Source organism: Pleurodeles waltl, chromosome 12 (assembly GCF_031143425.1).
Source record: "Pleurodeles waltl isolate 20211129_DDA chromosome 12, aPleWal1.hap1.20221129, whole genome shotgun sequence".
NCBI lineage: Eukaryota > Metazoa > Chordata > Amphibia > Caudata > Salamandridae > Pleurodeles > Pleurodeles waltl.
Genome location: NC_090451.1, coordinates 22,163,340 through 22,181,669, shown reverse-complemented (window position 1 = coordinate 22,181,669; position 18,330 = coordinate 22,163,340). Strand labels below are relative to the sequence as shown.

General features: G+C 48.4%; 1 protein-coding gene across 1 annotated transcript in view; it reads left to right on the top strand.

Moving 5' to 3' along the window:
- The window catches only part of WDR18 (WD repeat domain 18), a 159,866-nt gene that overhangs the window by 16,912 nt on the left and 124,624 nt on the right, over positions 1-18,330 (top strand). The window lies entirely within an intron of this gene.

The window sequence follows — 18,330 nt, the reverse complement described above, 5'->3', positions numbered from 1 at the left end:
TTCCGAAAGACTAATTCAGAGGGTGCCAAATGAAGGTAAGCAGGAGGGAATTCCTTAATTTGGTGGTTAAATTAGAGAAGGGCCGCGCGCCTCGTCTTGCCCTACTAACCCTCTGAGCAAGAAGTAAATTTTGTCCAGTAGACCGAAGCGTTCTCTCATGACATAAGGGCTGAAGTGTTTTTTTCCTTGGGTATCCAGGCCCTTTTTGTTCATGAGTTCTGTAAGCAAAGGTGAGGACTTTATATTTGGTACAGTTTCCAATCTGTAACCGTTGCGCAAGCTGGAAGCTTCAGGACCAACCGGCCCACTGCGTTCTGAATCATAGGCGATGGAGCAAGTACAATGATAAGCCCAGGGACTGTTTTCAGCATTGTGAAACATCTGGCTGAAGCAGGTCTGACCTGGGGTTCGAAAGTTAGATTGGCATCAGATTTGACTCCCAGGTTACCAACCACCGAGGCCACGAGGGATGGGGTCCTAACTCGCTGGTTCACTAATTTGTGGCATCAAGAAGGTGGTGTGCGCCAAATAACAAACAATCTCTAACAATATCTGAGTTTATTATCGGACAATTCACACTCCTTTCTCCCTCCCACCCATGGACTTGAACATCACAGACATCTGCCAAGATCAGAGATGCGTTACTTCACGCCATTTTACAGTTAACATTACGCACACTTGCTTGTAAGGGCACCCAACCGGACCCTGACACATAGCATCATCTTGTTGTTTGACAGAGTTGAGGGGTGGTCTCCCAGGTCCAGACAACAAGGATGCCTAAATAGGGTTTTTGAAATGAGTCTTTAAGTGGTGGCTGGTTCTATACAAAAGAATACAAGGAAATATATTACACCTCTGTTCAAGCCTCAGAGTTCTTCAGGGCGGTTGTGTACAGGCTACTCCATTTGTTTTGCACGGTTGCTAGAGCGTTGGTTTATAAAATGTTTTCCTGTTTCCATGCTGGAAAGAGGTAAAAGCATGCACTGTGCTCATCCTAATCCACACATGCAATATGAACTGCCCACATGCACTCTTCATACATGTCCCTAGCCCATTATTCTAGCTGTCAGTGGGCAGTTGGCATTGTATTGAAAGTTGGACTCTGCAGCTTTAGGCCAGTTTAAAAAGTCCCAACAGGAACACCCCACTGCAGAGGTCCCAACAGTAGGGAGTTTTCATAAGGGCATGCCCACTTTTCCTACCAGGCCCCATGATTTGCCCACACCTGCACTCCCTTCTCTTCCACCACAGTGGTTGGTGGGTGCTTAAGCTCTCGAGGCCCTGTGGAGGCAGAGTGAACTGGTGTTCCACATGTGAAAGACTTTTTAGAGGGGTGGACCTCGAGTTGTTGTGTAACTTTCAGTACCCGTTGCTTGCATGCAGAGCAGATGTGAACTGATTAAGACCCCACTCCTGGGGTACTAGTTGTGTGAGGATCAAGAGTGAGGGATTTCAGTACAGCTAACCTTTAAATCTCCTCCCCTCCTAAAATAGCTCAGGATTTAGATGCATCAGTAGTGCGGTGTGTGTGTGTATATCTCAGTTTCTAGAGAAACATGAAGCACATTAGCTAGTGATTGAGGTGTATGGACAGCAGCGTGTGCGTGTATCTCAGTAATGGACCTGCAGTAGGTGCTAGAGCTCATGGTTGAGGTGCAACAGCAGGGTTCTGGTCGGGTCCCAGTACTGAAATAACACAGCAGCTTGTCTCAGATTGAGAAGGACAGAGTGTTGTGGGTCAGAGACAAGTGTCACTGGCAGAAATGTGCTTGTGTTTGAATACTTGAACAGCACGTGGTCCTGCGGGTGTAGGTTAAGAGACATTGGTTGAAGAGGCATGAGGTCCATTCCAGACTATGCAGCCTTGTTGTTCGGTGCGCCGGTGCCGGCCGCAGGCTTGTGAGCAAAGGTTTGGACGCCTGCATTTATTCTTCAACAATTAAGCACTGCTTGGCATAATAAACAGTCCTACATCATCTGCACAACTTCTCACAGTGGATTAATTAACCCTAGAACCTTTATCACTGGCTCAGCACCAGGCCTACAGTACTGAGCATCTGTAGAGTCTCAAGGCAGCCACCAGGCATACAGCAAGCATTGGCAAATAATAGCAGAAAATAGCTAAGGCCCTAAGGTGGGGCCAAGCCATATAGTAAAATAGTGGAATGCGAAGTTAGGTCCCCCCACCCAAGGATGTGGAGTAGTTAGAAGGGAGCTGGGACAACCCTGGACCCCAAGAGGTGAGTACCTAGGTGACCCCCACCGACCAGGAGAGCAGGGGTAAGTTACCTGGTCTTCCCAAAGATTAAGAAGGGGTCTTGGAAAAGGAAGATTGCAAGAACAGGACCAGTCCAGTGGAACCCAACGATGGATTCCGGGAGAAGAGGACCTGCAAAAGAAGGGAACCAAGTCCGGTCCACCCAGGAGTATCCACGTGGGAAGGACTCACTACCCACCCTTCTGTGGATGAAGATCCGGGTCGACGTGTGTACGAAAGTAGCCTCTTTTTGGGATGGTTAGCCCCCCCCACACTATTTGCCTGTTTGTCTGTCTGTCTGTTTGTCAATATGTTTGACTGTGTTCACTGGGATCCTGCCTACCAGGACCCCAGTGATTATGCTCTCTCCTTTTAAACTGGGTAACTTGTACAATTTTCACCCCGCATTTGGCATACTGGTACCCCCGTATAAGTCTCTAGTACATGGTATATAGGTACCCAGGGCATTGGGGTACCAGGGGATCCCTATGGGCTACAGCATGTATTATGCCTCCCATAGGGAGCCCATGCAAAGTATTCGGCAAGCCTGCGTGAAAGCGTGCATGCACCCTTTCACTACCAGGTCACTGTAAGTCACCCCTATGGTAGGCCCTCTCAGCCCAGAGGGCAGGGGGCAGGTACCTGTGTGTGTGAGGGCAGCCCTGCATTAGCAGTGGTGCCCCCACGAACTCCAGTGCCATTTCCATTGGACTATGTGAGTGCGGGGGACACCATTTTACGTGTGTACTAGACATAGGTCACTACCAATTTCTAGCTACATAATGATAACTCTGAACCTAGGCATGTTTGGTATCAAACATGTCAGAATCATACCCCAATACTGTTGTAAGTATTGGAAGTATTATTCCATGCACTCTGGGGGCTCCTTAGAGGACCTCCAGCATTGCTCCTACCAGTCTTGCAGGGTTTTCCGGGCAGCCCAGCTGCTGCCACCCCTCACAGGTTTCTGCCCTCCTTCTGCTTGAGCGGATCAAGCCCAGGAAGGCAGAACAAATAATTTCCTTTGGGAGAGGGAGGTAACGCCCTCTCCCTTTGGAAATAGGTATGACTGGCTTGGGTGGGTTAGCCTACCCAAGCCACTGGTATGTTTTGAAGGGCCCATTTGGTGGCCTCTGTGCATAAATCAGTTTACACCTGCTCAGGGACCCCCCCAGTCCCTGCTCTGGTGCGAAACTGGAAAATGGGAACGCAACAGAGGGTCCCTGGGTTCTGCCATCTTGAAACCAAGTTTGGTAGGGACGTCTGGGAGCATCTGAGTGGCCAGGCCAGGCAGGTGATATCATAGCTCCCTCCTGATAGGTGGTCACCTGGCTAGGTGACCAGTCCCCCTTTTCAGGGCTGTTTAGGGTCTCTCTCTGTGGGGGGTTGGGGGGGGGGGTTCCCCTCAGATTCCGCTTACAGGATTCCAGCACGACTCCTCTGCAACCTCTACTTCGAATTCTGACCTCTGGAACTGCAACTCAAACCTCCAGGACCCGACAATCTGCCTCCAAGAAGAACTACTCTTCTGCAACATTGTTTCCAGGGCTGCTGCCAGCCAATTGTAACATTTCCACTGGCTGTGTGTAAGGAAATGGCTCCCTGTTGCAGTGACCCCCCACTTTTTGCCTGATACTGATGCTGACTTGACTGAGAAGTGTGCTGGGACCCTGCTAACCAGGCCCCAGCACCAGTGTTCTTTCACCTATAATGTACCATTGTTTCCACAATTGGCACACCCCTGGCACATTGATAAGTCCCTTGTAAAAGGTACCAGTGGTACCAAGGCCCCTATGACCAGGGAAGGTCCCTAAGGGCTGCAGCATATGTTGTGCCATCCTAAGGGACCCCTCACCTAGCACATGCACACTGCCAATCCAGCGACCTCTGAAGCCTCAGAGGACTACCCTGCATCTAAAAGGACCAAGAACTCCAGAGGACAGCGGTCCTGTTCCACAAAGACTGCAACTTTGCAACAAAGAAGCAACTTTTAAAGACCACACGTTTCCCGCCGGAAGCGTGAGACTTTCCACTCTGCACCCGATGCCCTCGGCTGAACCTGCAGAGAAACAATACTACAGGGAGGACTTCCCAGCGACTGCGAGCCCGGGAGTAGCCAGAGTTGAGCCCCCAGAGCCCCCACAGCGACGCCTGCAGAGGGAATCCAGAGGCTCCCCCCTAACCGCGATTGCCTGCTTCAAAGAACCCGACGCCTGGTAAAGACACTGCACCCGCAGCCCCCAGGACCTGAAGGATCCGACCTCCAGTGCAGAAGCAACCCCCAGGTGGCCCTCTCCCTTGCCCAGGTGGTGGCTACCCCGAGGAGCCCTCCCCCTTCCCCCCCTTGCCTGCCTGCATCGCTGAAGAGACCCCTGGGTCTCCCATTGAAACCTATTGCGAACCAGGCGCCTGTTTGCACACTGCACCCGGCCGCCCCTGTGCCGCTGAGGGTGTACTTTCTGTGCTGACTTGTGAATTATCACTTTTTGCCACTATCTTACCTCTAAGGGGAACCCTTGGACTCTGTGCATACTATTTCTTACTTTGAAATAGTACATACAGAGCCAATTTCCTACTCTGTGCATCCTCTGAGGGCGGCAAGTCTTCAGTCTGCATGAGAAGGAAGAAGGAATCTCCCTTAGAGTGAAGGAGTCATTTCCCTTCATCTGCAGGCACCAACTGCAACAATGACTTGTGACCACACACAAAAAATGATTACTTTGTGTGTGGAAAGCTTCCGTTGGATAAAAACAATGCGTGGCGATTTCGTGTACATGAAATGTAAAATAGTCATTCTAGCACGCTGCAAGGGGCCGAATAATGCATCAAAATATACTACCCTGAGTGCAGCAGAATCCCAGATTATATTTCAAAAGAACTGGCTAAACTGTCTTGCTTTGTCTAGGCAGAGTTACACTGTGCCTGTTGCCTCCACGAACGGACTTCTCAAGTGTACTTAGACAAGAAAGCTTAAATAGCTGGCCATTAAAAGCTGTCTTATCCTCTCCTGTCCACTTGATGGCATTCCTCCCCTAGGAGAGTGTGGGGATACTTGGACCTCCGAGTTGGATGACACGCTGTAATGGAGTGCCTGCTTTTTTATCTCATTTCTACATGGTGACCCTTCTCTCCTGCAGCAGTGTGTGGTGGTACCTGGATGTCTCCTCTCATGTTCAGGTGGTGGTGCTTCTCCCCTGCATGACTGGTGATACCTGGATGTCTTGTTGTCTTATGTCCACATGGTTGCGCTCCTCCCCTGCAGGAGTGCGGTGGTACCTGGATGTCTTATTCTCTCCTATCCACATGAAGGCGTTCTTCTCCGGCCAGAGTTTGCGGTGGTATCTGTTAGTCTTGTTCTCTCATGTCCATGTGGTGGCACTCCTCTCTGGCAGGAGTGGGGTGGTACCTGCGTGTCTTGTTCTCTTATGTCCATGTTGTGGCGTTCTTCTCCCCCCCACACCCCTTACTGGCGTGTGGTGGTAGCTGGATGTCTTGTTCTCTCATGCCCACGTGGCAATGCTCTTCCCTCCTGCAGGAGTGCAATGGTACCTGGATGTCTTGTTCTCTCATGCCCACCTGGTGGTGCTCCTCTCCTGCAGGAGTGCACAGTGGTACCTGGATGTCTTGTTCTCTCATGTCCACGTGGTAGTACTCCTCCACTGCAGGAGTGTGTTGTAGTATTTGGATGTCTTGTTTTCTTAGCGCCACGTGGTGGCGCTCCTCTTCTGCAGGACTGCAGCGGTACCATGATGTCTTGTTCGCTCATGTCCAAGTGGTGGTGCTGCTCCTCCCTGGCAGTATGCGGTGGTACCTGGATGTCTTGTTCTTTAATGTCCACCTAGTGGCACTCCTCTCCTGCAGGAGTGTGCAGTGATACGTGGGTGTTCTGTGGCATGTCTCTCCTGCAGCACTGTGCATTGTTACCACTCCCTAGGAGAGCCGGTGATGGATGGCTCTTTCTACCGGAGAGAACATGCCCTTGTCAGGTGGAGTAGCCATCTGACCTCTCGGTGCCCCTTAGGTCCCCCAGGTTCATGATACCTGCTGGGGGCCTCCAGAGCAGACGAAAGAGTGCACTGAGGTGAGAGATTAAAGAGACCAGGGGGTCTGCCCTGGGGCATCTGTGCCTTGGAGGGTCTCTGAGGCCCCCTAGTAAGGCTGTTGTTCTCGCCCTCCCCTCAACCTGTCCTTGGAAACCTTTTTCCTTTTCATCTTCAGAAGTCTTCACTATACCCAATGTGCAGAACATTCAAGTCTGTGCTGTCTTATGTCTTTAATGTTTACCCTGTGCGCTGCAGGGCTCCAAAAATCTACTCGGCCACTCGCATTGGCGAGTTTTTTTTATGAGGTCGAGCTATTTTTAGATTTCACTTGCCCCTTCTGGCAAGTGGACAAAGAACAGGTTATCTGTTCAGTCAAAAACAGAATTGGCAATTGAGATGCCTTTAAATCTTATTCTTGTCACGTTTGCTCTGTGTTCAGAGACAGAGGTCAAAAGTCAGTTTGTCTTCTTGCATGCAAATACTTTTCCTTATGACTGCAGAGTTCCAGGATTTTGTAAGTTGAACTATCTGACCTATGTGAAATGAAAGGCTTTGGGTATCAGATTTTTCCTAACACACAACATTTATATAACTAACTCAATTTTACAAACATTTCAAAATATTTTTCCGTAGCTGTGAAAGACCATTTTCTCTACTACTGTGTGATGGAAAAAATATATTTTAATAGAATTGAAAAACAAAATCGGAACACTTTACTTGGTGATGTGCAAATGATAAATGTTTTCTCAAACCCAATTTTCACAGATTATTGTTAAAACCCTATATAGTTTTATCAGTAAAGCTGCAAGTCAGTGGGAAGGTTTTTGGACATTTCTTGGAAATGTACTGTCTGTAAATGACAGTGCGCTACCACATCATGCCTTAGTAATATACCTATTAAAAGTGAGTGTTTAAACATAAACTGAGAAACACTCCTTCCCTGATGGCAAAGCTATTTGTAAACTAAGATGCAAGTCATGCATGGGTCATGTGTACCCTGTATGTAGGCTAGATTTATTATACATGTAGTAAATGTTTAGTGTATTTAATCAAGCAAAAGAAGACTTTTTTTTTTTTTTTTTTTACAGCAGAAGTGCTGTACTCACATGTTTGAAGGTGCACTCATATATGAGAATGAAGAAAAAGGCGACTGTAAATTACAATATTTTCCTGGGATCACATAATTTGAGACCGGTTTCCGGGTCAAGTACATTAGTCAGGTCGAGTAGATAATACAAGCTACTCAAACTGCAGGTTTAGTACTATTTTTATGCTTTTTTCGAGGCCTGCGCTGTCAGCTTTTACTGGGAGAACGTCTTGCCGCTTTTTGTGCCTACCCTTTGTAGAAAACTGGCATGGTGTGTGGTGGACTCCTATGGTGTTGGCACCTTATCCCAGGTCCAGGTATCCCATCCCATCTCAGTGAAGTGTAGGCAGTGTCTAGAAGCCAGGGCTCTCTAGAGGTAACTGTGGATGAGCAGCTAAGTCTTATCTAGGAGACATGCAAAGCTCATGCAATACCACTGTAGTCACACAGCACTTACACACATGAAATAACCACACAGTGTTACAAAAATAAAGGTACTTTAATACAGCAACACAAATACTAGAATACTTTAGGCCAGTGGTTCCCAACCTGTGTTCCGGGGACCCCTGGGGGTCCTCAAAGCCTCTTCAGGGGGTCCATGACTGCATAGAAAATGAAATAATATTAACAGATTATGTCCCCAGCTTTCAGTAATGACTCGGTGAAGGGGTCCCCAGATTCCAATAAAGATTCAGTGGGGGTCCCGGGCTCCAGTTATGATAAAGTAGGGGTCCACAGAATTAAAAAGGTTGGGAACCACTGCTTTAGGCAGTCTCCCAACTGGATGTAAGTAATATATTTAAATATATATATAGTTGGGCTCGGAGTGTTACAAGTTGTTTTTCTTTGTAGGAGCTTTTTCGAGTCACAAATCGAATTACTCCTCCTTTCTGTGATAGTGTGCATGGGCATCGAGTCCTTTGTTAGATTGTTTTCTTTCCGCCGTTGGGTTCGGACGTGTTTCCTCTTGCTTCGGTAGATCTCGGTTCAGTACTATCTGAACTTCTCTCTTCTTTCTATAAATGTCAGTATAGTTCTTGATCGCGTTTTCTAACTTTATATTCGATCCAATTGTAATCGTCGGGGTAGATTAAATACCCTTTCAGGCGACTGCACCCTTCTTGGGCCTACTTCGACTTGTGGTTGTTGAACAATGCCAGGCTGATGGAACGGACTCCATTTCGCATTTGCTCCCAGTGTCACGCCAAGTTCCCATACACCGACCAAAACTTGGTGTGGAACCTCTGTCTTTCTCCGTAACACAGAGAAGAAAGCTGTGAAGTGTGTCGGTCCTTCCGCTTGAAGAAAACTCTTAGGCTTCGAAGAGCACGTCGATTTGGAGATGGCCTCTAACTCGTTGGAACAAACACCCGACATTTGCGGAGAAGAACATGCTCAAGCTGCAGTTTCCATCGCAGACTTTGATTTGGAACGAGATTCAGATGGGGACAGCCAATCGCTTCCAGCGGCACAGTACCTGAGTACATCAGCCCCTTCCCATCCCTCAAAGACAACTAAAAAGACTTCAGCACTGGTCTTTGGTCCACTACTGCTTGCCGGGGTCAGCACAGAAAATTAAGACCAAAGTAGATTTGCCACCGACCGGACAGCGTGCAACACCTGTTTTGGGATCGAGTCGAAAAACAGAGCCTTCCACCTTGGAGCTAAAAACTGCCATTGATTTCGGAGCCGACATTCTCTGCCTAACTAAAACATTCGGTTTCCAGACTTTTTGAGCTGAAACCTGTGGGTGGAAAATATGCTCCTACTACTGAGCAGTCTTTGGAAATAATGCCCATATTGGAAGTAATGGACGTTAAACAGCGCAAAATCTAGATACGCAAAGACACTGGAAAGATTATTGCTTCTCCTCCTCCTACAACAAAGACAAAGTTATCTTTCCAAGAGACTCTAGAAGCTGGGCCTCCACCTGCTAAAATATACAAGGATAAGGAGAAACCAAAGGCACTACAACAGCCTTCGCCACCACATTCTCCTTTACTTACTGCTTCTCCACCACCAGATATTCCACCGCCTTCACCTACAGAGTTTCCCCCGAAAATACCCTATCTCTGCACATGGGGATGATTCAAGTGATACTCATTGCAACGTAGATCCATGGGATTTATATTATTCAGATCCTATACCTTCCAACGATCCTGATTTATACCCGGATAGGCCATCTCCGCCTGAAGATACTACTGCCTACAACCAGATCATAGCTAGGGCAGCTGCATATCACAACGTGCAGTTGCATGCAGATCCCATAGAGGATGTTTTTTTTTTATTCAACACCTTATCATCCACTCACAAGGAGTATCGATGCCTACCCGTGCTCCCAGGCATGCTTACACGTGCAGAAGACATTTTCAAGGAGCCGGTAAGGTCCAGGGTTATTACACCAAGCGTAGACAAAAAGTACAACCCTGCACCTTCAGATCCACTTTTCATTAGACAACAATTGACACCTGACTCTGTAGTTGTTAGTGCAGCCAGGAAGGGCAAATAGCCAATCCACAAGGGACGTTCCTCATCCAGACAAGGGGAGTCGTAAGTTTGATACAGCGGGGAAGAGAGTAGCAACTCCAGCTGCTAATCACTGGAGAATTGCTCGTTATCAAGCTCTGTTAGCCAAATACGATAGAGCTCATTGGGATGAGATGGAGGAGTTCTTACAGGACCTTCTACCAGAAAAGGGCACAGCACATAGTTACGGAGGGACAGGCCATCTCGAACAACCAAATTAGATCTGCCTTAGATGCAGCAGACACAGCAGCAAGGGGTATCGACACCGTTGTGATTATTAGAAGGCATGCATGGTTAAGAACTTCAGGGTTCAATCCTGGAATACAACCGGCAGTACTCAATATGCCTTTTGATGATAAACACTTATTTGGCCCAGAAGTAGATGCCACCATAGAGAAACGTAACTGATCCAGCTAAGGCTATGGGTGCCTTTAACATTACCCTTACTTGGGGAACTTTTCGTTGGCCCCAGTTCAGAGGAGGTTTTAAACCATCAACCTCAGAGCCGTCTACATCCCAACAGAAACAAGGACAACCGTTTTACAATGGAGGCTCTTTCAGAGGCTCTTACAAGGGAAATAACTTTAGAGGTAGAGAGAAATCCACCACCAGAAGAGGTTCCTCACCCTCAACCAAACAATGACTTTCTGCACATCCCCACACAGCATACATCTCCTGTGCGAGGAAGACTGAAATATTTCTACCAACAGTGGCCCAACATTACGACAGATCAATGGGTGCTGTCAATTATCCAGAATGGTTATTGCGTAGAGCTCATCTCTACTCCAGCAAACATTCCCCCTCGCTCGCACAGGCTTTCTCTGGAGCACCTCCATTTATTACAAGAAGCGGGACAGTCACTTTGGCTCAAAGGTGCAATAGAGATGGTGCGTACAGCTCAACAATGGGCAGGAGTATATTCTCTACACTTCCTGATTCCAAAAAAGGATGGAACTCTCGGACCAATCCTGGATCTCAGACCCCTCAATCAGTACATCCTGTCAGAGCAGTTCCACAAGGACACTCTTCAGGACGTCATTCTCCTGCTACAAAAAGAAAACTATATGACAGCATTAGATCTAAAGGATGCTTACTTCCACTTTCCCATACATCCAGCACATCGCAAACTTCTAAGATTTACGATAGCACGCAAGCACTACCAGTTCACAGTGCTACCCTTTGGAGTAACAACAGCACCAAGGGCATTCACCAAATGCCTCGCAGTGGTTGCAGCATACCTCCAAAGACAACGTATACATGTCTTTCTTTATCTGGACGACTGGATCATGAAAGCCATCACCATTCAAACCTCTCAACAGCACACACAGTACACAGTGGATACCCTATGCAGTCTAGGGTTCACAATCAATTATCAGCAATCTCAACTGCAACCAGCACAAATACAACCGTATCTGGGAGCATTCTGAACACTATCGGCATTAGCGCACCCAAACTCACTGAGAATTCAAGCTTTCCATAATCTCATCTCAACTACAGTACAATCAAACTTACACAGTAAGGTTCATCATGAAACTTTTGGGAATTATGGCATTGTGCAGAGCAATAGTACCCAATGCACGTCTACAAATGAGACCCGTACAGCAGTGTCTCTCACAACAGTGGTCTCAGGCACAGGGTAAAATTCACAATCTGTAGTTGTTGGACTTGCAACTCTCTGCAATGGTGGAATCACACCAACTTATCAAAAGGGTGGCCATTTAAGGACCCTGTGCCACAGACCATAACCACAACAGATGCATTAATGATATGTTAGGTAGCCCATCTCAACAACCTTACCATACAAGGGGAATGGGACTCAATTCAACAAACTTATCACATAAACCATTTGGAGTTGCTAGCAGTGTTCCTAGCACTCAAAGCTTTCCAACCACAGATCACACACAAAACATTGTTGATAATGACAGACAGCATGACCACAATGTATTATCTGCAAAAACAAGGGGGGGGGACACTCCTCTCAATTGTCCTTTCTAGCACAGACAATTTGGAAATGGGCAATTCACAATCACATTCAACTACTAGCAGAGTATATCCCGGGGATACACAACCAAAAAGCGGACCTCTTAAGCAGGACGCAGCAACAAATACATGAATGGGAGAATCACCACACAAGTGATTCAACAATACTTCCACATGCGGGGAACCCGGACATAGACCTCTTCGCAACAAGCGAAAACACAAAATGCCCAAACTTCGCATCCAGGTACCCACACTTTTGACCCAGGGACAATGCTCTGTGGATTAATTGGTCGGGGATATTTGCTTACGCTTTTCCCCGTCTCCTACTAATTCAATTTTTGGTCAACAAAATCTGTCATACCTCCCTCACTATGATACTCGTAGCTCCCACGTGGGCACGTCAATGCTGGTACACAACACTGTTTGATCTGTCTGTGGTTCCACATCGCAAGCTTCCAAACAGACCGGACCTTTTAACTCAAAACAAAGGTAAAATCAGGCATCCCTATCCCAGTGTGCTCAACCTGGCGTTTGGCTCCTGATGTCAGAGTTTGGACATCTAGAGCTTTAAACAGGATTTATGGACATTCGAAAAGAAGCACGCAAACATACAAGCAGACAGTGCTGTGCAGCTAAATGGAAACTTTTTGTATGTTACGGTCAACCCAAAAACATTGATCCACTTAAAGCATCAGTACATGATATTGTCTGTAATTTCCTTCATTTACAAAAAGGTAATTTTGCATATTCATCTATTAAAATTAATTTAACAGCAATAGCTGCTTACCTCCAAAACACAGCCTACTTCTCTATTTAGAATCCCTGGCATAAAAGCTATTATGGTAGGCCCTGAAAGAGTTATTCCAACTAGAGCTCCAGCCTGGAATCTTAATATTGTGCCCACAAGGCTTATGGGTCCACCATTTGAACCGTGCACTCTTGCGCACTTCACTTTCTCTCATGGAAAGTTGCTTTCTTGGTAGCAATTACTTCCTTAAGAAGAGTTAGTGAAATTCAGGCATTCACTTTAGAAGAACCTTTCTTCCAAATTCACAAAATTCCTACCTAAAGTAGTTTCACCATCTCACATCAATCAGTCAGTGAAATTGCCAGTCTTCTTTCCACAGCCAGATTCAGTTGCTGAAAGAGCCCTTCCCACTCTTTGTGTTTAAAAGAGCTCTTGTGTATTATGTAGATAGAACAAAAGATTTCAGAAAATCTTAACAACTTTTTGTGGCTTTTTAACAACCTCATAAGGGTAATCCTATTTCAAAACGAGGATTAGCCAGGTAGATAGTAATGTGTATTCAGACTTGCTTTCTTAAAGCTAAAAGACAACTATTAGTAACTCCTAAAGTGCATTCTACTAGAAAGAAAGGAGCTTCAATGGCATTCTTAGGAAATATGCCACGCAGCCACATGGTCCACAGCACACACATTTACTAAGTACTACTGTGTGGATGTGGTATCTCGACAACAAGCAAATGTGGGTCAAGCAGTGGCTAAAACACTGTTTTAGACTACTCCAACTCCTACAGGCTGGCCACCGCTTATTGTGGGAGGGGCTGCTTTTCAGTCTATGCAAAGCATGTGTATCTGCAGCTACCCATGCCATGGAGTAGACATCTGTTCGTGGCATGTAGAAATGCAGATTCACATGCGCCCTCCTCGGAAGCCTGTAGCCATTGTAGGCCTTTCTTTATGTATATACATTGCATGGACATCTTTTTCTTACTATTTACATTTCTTCACTCCTTACTTCACCCTCCTGCGGGGAAACAATCTAACAAAGGAGTTGATGTCCATCATGTGCACTATGACCGATAGGAGGAGTCACTCGATCTCGTGACTCGAAAAAGCTTCTTAGAAGAAAAACAACTTGTAACACTCAGAGTCCAACACTAGATGGCGATATATGCACAGCATGTGAATCGGCAGCACTACATGCCACGAACAGATGTCTACTGGGTAAGTAACATAATATATATGTGTGTGTGTATATATATATATATTATATTATATTATAAGAAATTAGCATAGAAACTAAAAGCACTGGCAAAAATGTAGAAAAACAGTTAGGGTCCTAGGGGAGTACCAAACCATACACTAAAATAATGGAATGCAAAGTGAAGTCCCCCACCCAAGGTTATGGAGTAGTTAGAGGGGGGCTGGGAGAACTCAGGAACCCAAGATTTCAGTACCTAAGTGACCCCCAGCGACCAGGAGATCAGAGGTAAGTTCCTGGTCTAAGGACTATCCACAGGACGTAGAAAATGGATTGTGCAAGAACAGGACCGGACCAGAGGAACCGAAGGTGGGTTCTGGAAGAAGAGGACCTGCAAAAGAAGGGGGCAATGTCCAGAAGAGTGTCCAGATGGGGCAGGAGCCACTACCCACCCTTCTGTGGATGAAGATTTGGGTTGATGGGGGAAGCACAAGATTGGCTGTGGAGCCCAGGAGCTTTCACAGAAGTCCTTGGAGCGGTGCAGATGATGCCCACGTCGGTCGCTGGGCGCACATAGTCAATGGTTTAGGAGAACCACAAACAGGCCTTGGCAAAATGCAAGAGGAAGCAAAAGAAGAGTTTCAGGGCTGAAGAGGACCAGCAAGGTCCAGGGGACTCGACCCTTGGAAGGGAGTCCGGGCTGACCGGCAGTGGAGAAAGCCAGCAGAAGCAGTTGCAGTCCCCACAGGCAACCCACTGGCAGAAGGCATAGTATGTTGCAGTGAGGTCCAATCAGCACACCTGGAGAGGAGTCCCACATCGCTGGAGCAGGAGAGGAGAAAGGATGAAGTGCTGGGGGCTACCCGGACACTAAAAATCCCTTGGAGCCGGAGACGACGAGCCTTGGTTGCTGCAAGAGTTGCGGTGCACAGTGGTACTGTCCTGCAAGGGCTCGCCATCTACCAAAATGGACAGACGGCAGAGAGGACCAAGGTGACCACTCCAGACCACCACCTGTGTTGCAGGATCCATACAGTTCCAGAGGAGAGCAGATCCACGCAGCTGAATGTCGTTTTTGTAGGTGCCTGCAGATGCAGGGGAGTAACTCCCTTCATTCCAAGGGAGATTCCTTCTTGCTTCTTGGTGCAGCTGAAGTCTTGCCAGAGGATGCACAGCTGTGAAAATGTTGCAGTTGCTGGAAGGAGCTGTGGAAACAGTATTGTAAGGCGAGTTTGTCTCAGGATTTGCAGTCTTCTCAGTTCTTGAAGTGTCCAATTTCAGATCCAGTGGCCAGGAGCAGAAGTAGACGTTGCAGGGGAGTCCTGGTGGAGTCTTGCATGCCGAATCTGGGGACCCGACTGCAAGGGAGTCCCTAAAAAGCCCTGCCAGGGGAATTGGTCACTTTGCAGGGTGACCACCTATCACAAGGGGGGGAGGGGTCACTGACGTCACCTGCCTGACTCGGCCACTCAGATGCTCCCATGGTCCTCTGCACATCTTGGATTCAAGATGGCAGAATGAAGTGGCCACCTAGAGGAGCTCTGGGCACCACCCCTGGGGTAGTGATGGACAGGGGAGCGGTCACTCCCCTTTCCTTTGTCCAGTTGTCTGGCTGGTGCAGACTGGCTTATGCAACGAAGGCACCAAATGTGCCCTTCAAAGCAAACCAGTGGCTTGGGGAGGCTGCCCCTCCCAAGCCAGTAACACGTATTTCCAAGGGAGAGGGTGTTGCCTCCCTCTCCCACAGGGAATCCTTTGTTCTGCCTTCCCCTGCCTGAGCTGATCAAGCAGCAGGAGGGCAGAAACCTGTCTGAGGGGCGGCAGCAGCGTGGGCTGCCTAGAAAATCCTGGAAGACTGGTAGGAGCAATACTGGGGTGTCCTCCTAAGGAGCTCCAAAGGTGCATGGAGTCATACTTATAATACTAGCATTAGTATTGGGGTCGGATTCTGACATGTTTGATACCAAACATGCCCAGGGTTGGAGTTACCGTTCTGTAGCTGGACACAGGTAGTGAGTGACCTGTGTCCATGACACGGGTAGAGTGGCTTCTCCGCATTTACGAAGTCCAGTGCAATGAAACTGGAGTTCGTAGGGGCACCTCTGCTTATGCAGGGGTGCCCTAACACACAGGAACCTGCACCCTGCCCTCTGGGCTAGCAGGGCCCGCCATAGGGGTGACTTACACTGACCTGGTGGAGTGACCTGTGGTGAAAGGGTGAATGCCCCTTTTCTCGCAGGCTGCAATGGCAGGCCGGCAGACTCAATTTGCATGGGCTCCCTATGAGAGGCACAATACATGCAGCAGCCCATGGGAGATCCCTGGTGTCCCAATGCCCTGGGTACCTGAGTACCATATACTAGGGACTTATAAGGGGACACCAGTATACCAGTTGTGGATTGCACAAAAGTCCAAGGCAACTAAATCTAGAGGAAGAGAACACAATCACTGGGGTCCTTGTTAGCAGGATCCCATCGAAAACAGTCTAAGCACACTGATAGCAGGCAAAAAGAGGGTACTTTCTTACACCCTTCACGCCGCTCCACTGCAGCCATGTGTGTGTTCGCAACTTTAACCAGTGCATGGTCCCTTGTGAGCACCACATGATCCAGCAGTAGAAGTGATGTGTGGCCTCTGTCTGCCAGTCCATGCCCAGGGAACCAATTCTGGCTGCTGGTTGAGCCCACCCACCTGCTGACATTAGCAGAGGGACTCGTACAATGCAGTGTGCTGAGCTGAGTAGTGCTGTGATTAGCAAAGGGACTCATAACCTGCAGTGTGCTGAGCTGCGCGCTGCTGTCAATAACAGAGGGGCACATACCATGCAGTGTGCTGAGCTGAGGGCTGCTGTGATTAGCACAGGGACTCAAAACCTGCAGTGTGCTGAGCTGGGCGTGGCTGAAATTAGCAGAGGAACTCGTACCCTGCAGTGTGCTGAGCTTAGCGTGGCTGAGATTAGCAGAGGGACTCGTACCCTGCAGTGTGCTGAGATGAGTAGTGCCGGCATTAACAGAGGGACTGAGCGTGGCTGAGATTAGCAGAGGGACTCGTACCCTGCAGTGTGCTGAGATGAGTAGTGCCGGCATTAACAGAGGGACTGAGCGTGGCTGAGATTAGCAGAGGGACTCGTACCCTGCAGTGTGTTGAGCTGAGTAGTGCCGGCATTAACAGAGGGACTGAGTGTGGCTGAGATTAGCAGAGAGACTTGTACCCTGCAGTGTGCTGAGATGAGTAGTGCCGGCATTAACAGAGGGACTGAGCGTGGCTGAGATTAGCAGAGGGACTCGTACCCTGCAGTGTGCTGAGATGAGTAGTGCCGGCATTAACAGAGGGACTGAGCGTGGCTGAGATTAGCAGAGGGACTCGTACCCTGCAGTGTGTTGAGCTGAGTAGTGCCGGCATTAACAGAGGGACTGAGTGTGGCTGAGATTAGCAGAGAGACTTGTACCCTGCAGTGTGCTGAGATGAGTAGTGCCGGCATTAACAGAGGGACTGAGCGTGGCTGAGATTAGCAGAGGGACTCGTACCCTGCAGTGTGCTGAGATGAGTAGTGCCGACATTAGCAGAGCGACTAAGCGTGGCTGAGATTAGCAGAGGGACTCGTACCCTGCAGTGTGCTGAAATGAGTATTGCTGGCATTAGCAGAGGGACTGGGCGTGGCTGAGATTAGCAGAGGGACTCGTACCCTGCAGTGTGCTGAGATGAGTAGTGCTGACATTAGCAGAGGGACTGAGCGTGGCTGAGATTAGCAGAGGGACTCGTACCCTGCAGTGTGCTGAGATGAGTAGTGCCGGCATTAACAGAGGGACTGAGCGTGGCTGAGATTAGCAGAGGGACTCGTACCCTGCAGTGTGCTGAGATGAGTAGTGCGAGATTAGCAGAGGGACTCGTACCCTGCAGTGTGCTGAGATGAGTAGTGCCGGCATTAACAGAGGGACTGAGCGTGGCTGAGATTAGCAGAGGGACTCGTACCCTGCAGTGTGCTGTGATGAGTAGTGCCGGCATTAGCAGAGGGACTGAGCGTGGCTGAGATTAGCAGAGGGACTCGTAACCTGCAGTGTGCCAAGATGAGTAGTGCCGGCATTAACAGAGGGCCTGAGCGTGGCTGAGATTAGCAGAGGGACTCGTACCCTGCAGTGTGCTGAGTTGAGTAGTGCCGACATTAGCAGAGGGACTGAGCGTGGCTGAGATTAGCAGAGGGACTCGTACCCTGCAGTGTGCTGAGATGAGTAGTGCTGACATTAACAGAGGGACTGAGCGTGGCTGAGATTAGCAGAGGGACTCGTACCCTGCAGTGTGCTGAGATGAGTAGTGCCGGCATTAACAGCGGGCCTGAGCGTGGCTGAGATTAGCAGAGGGACTCGTACCCTGCAGTGTGCTGAGATGAGTAGTGCTGAGATTAGCAGAGGGACTGAGCGTGGCTGAGATTAGCAGAGGGACTCGTACCCTGCAGTGTGCTGAGATGAGTAGTGCCGGCATTAACAGAGGGACT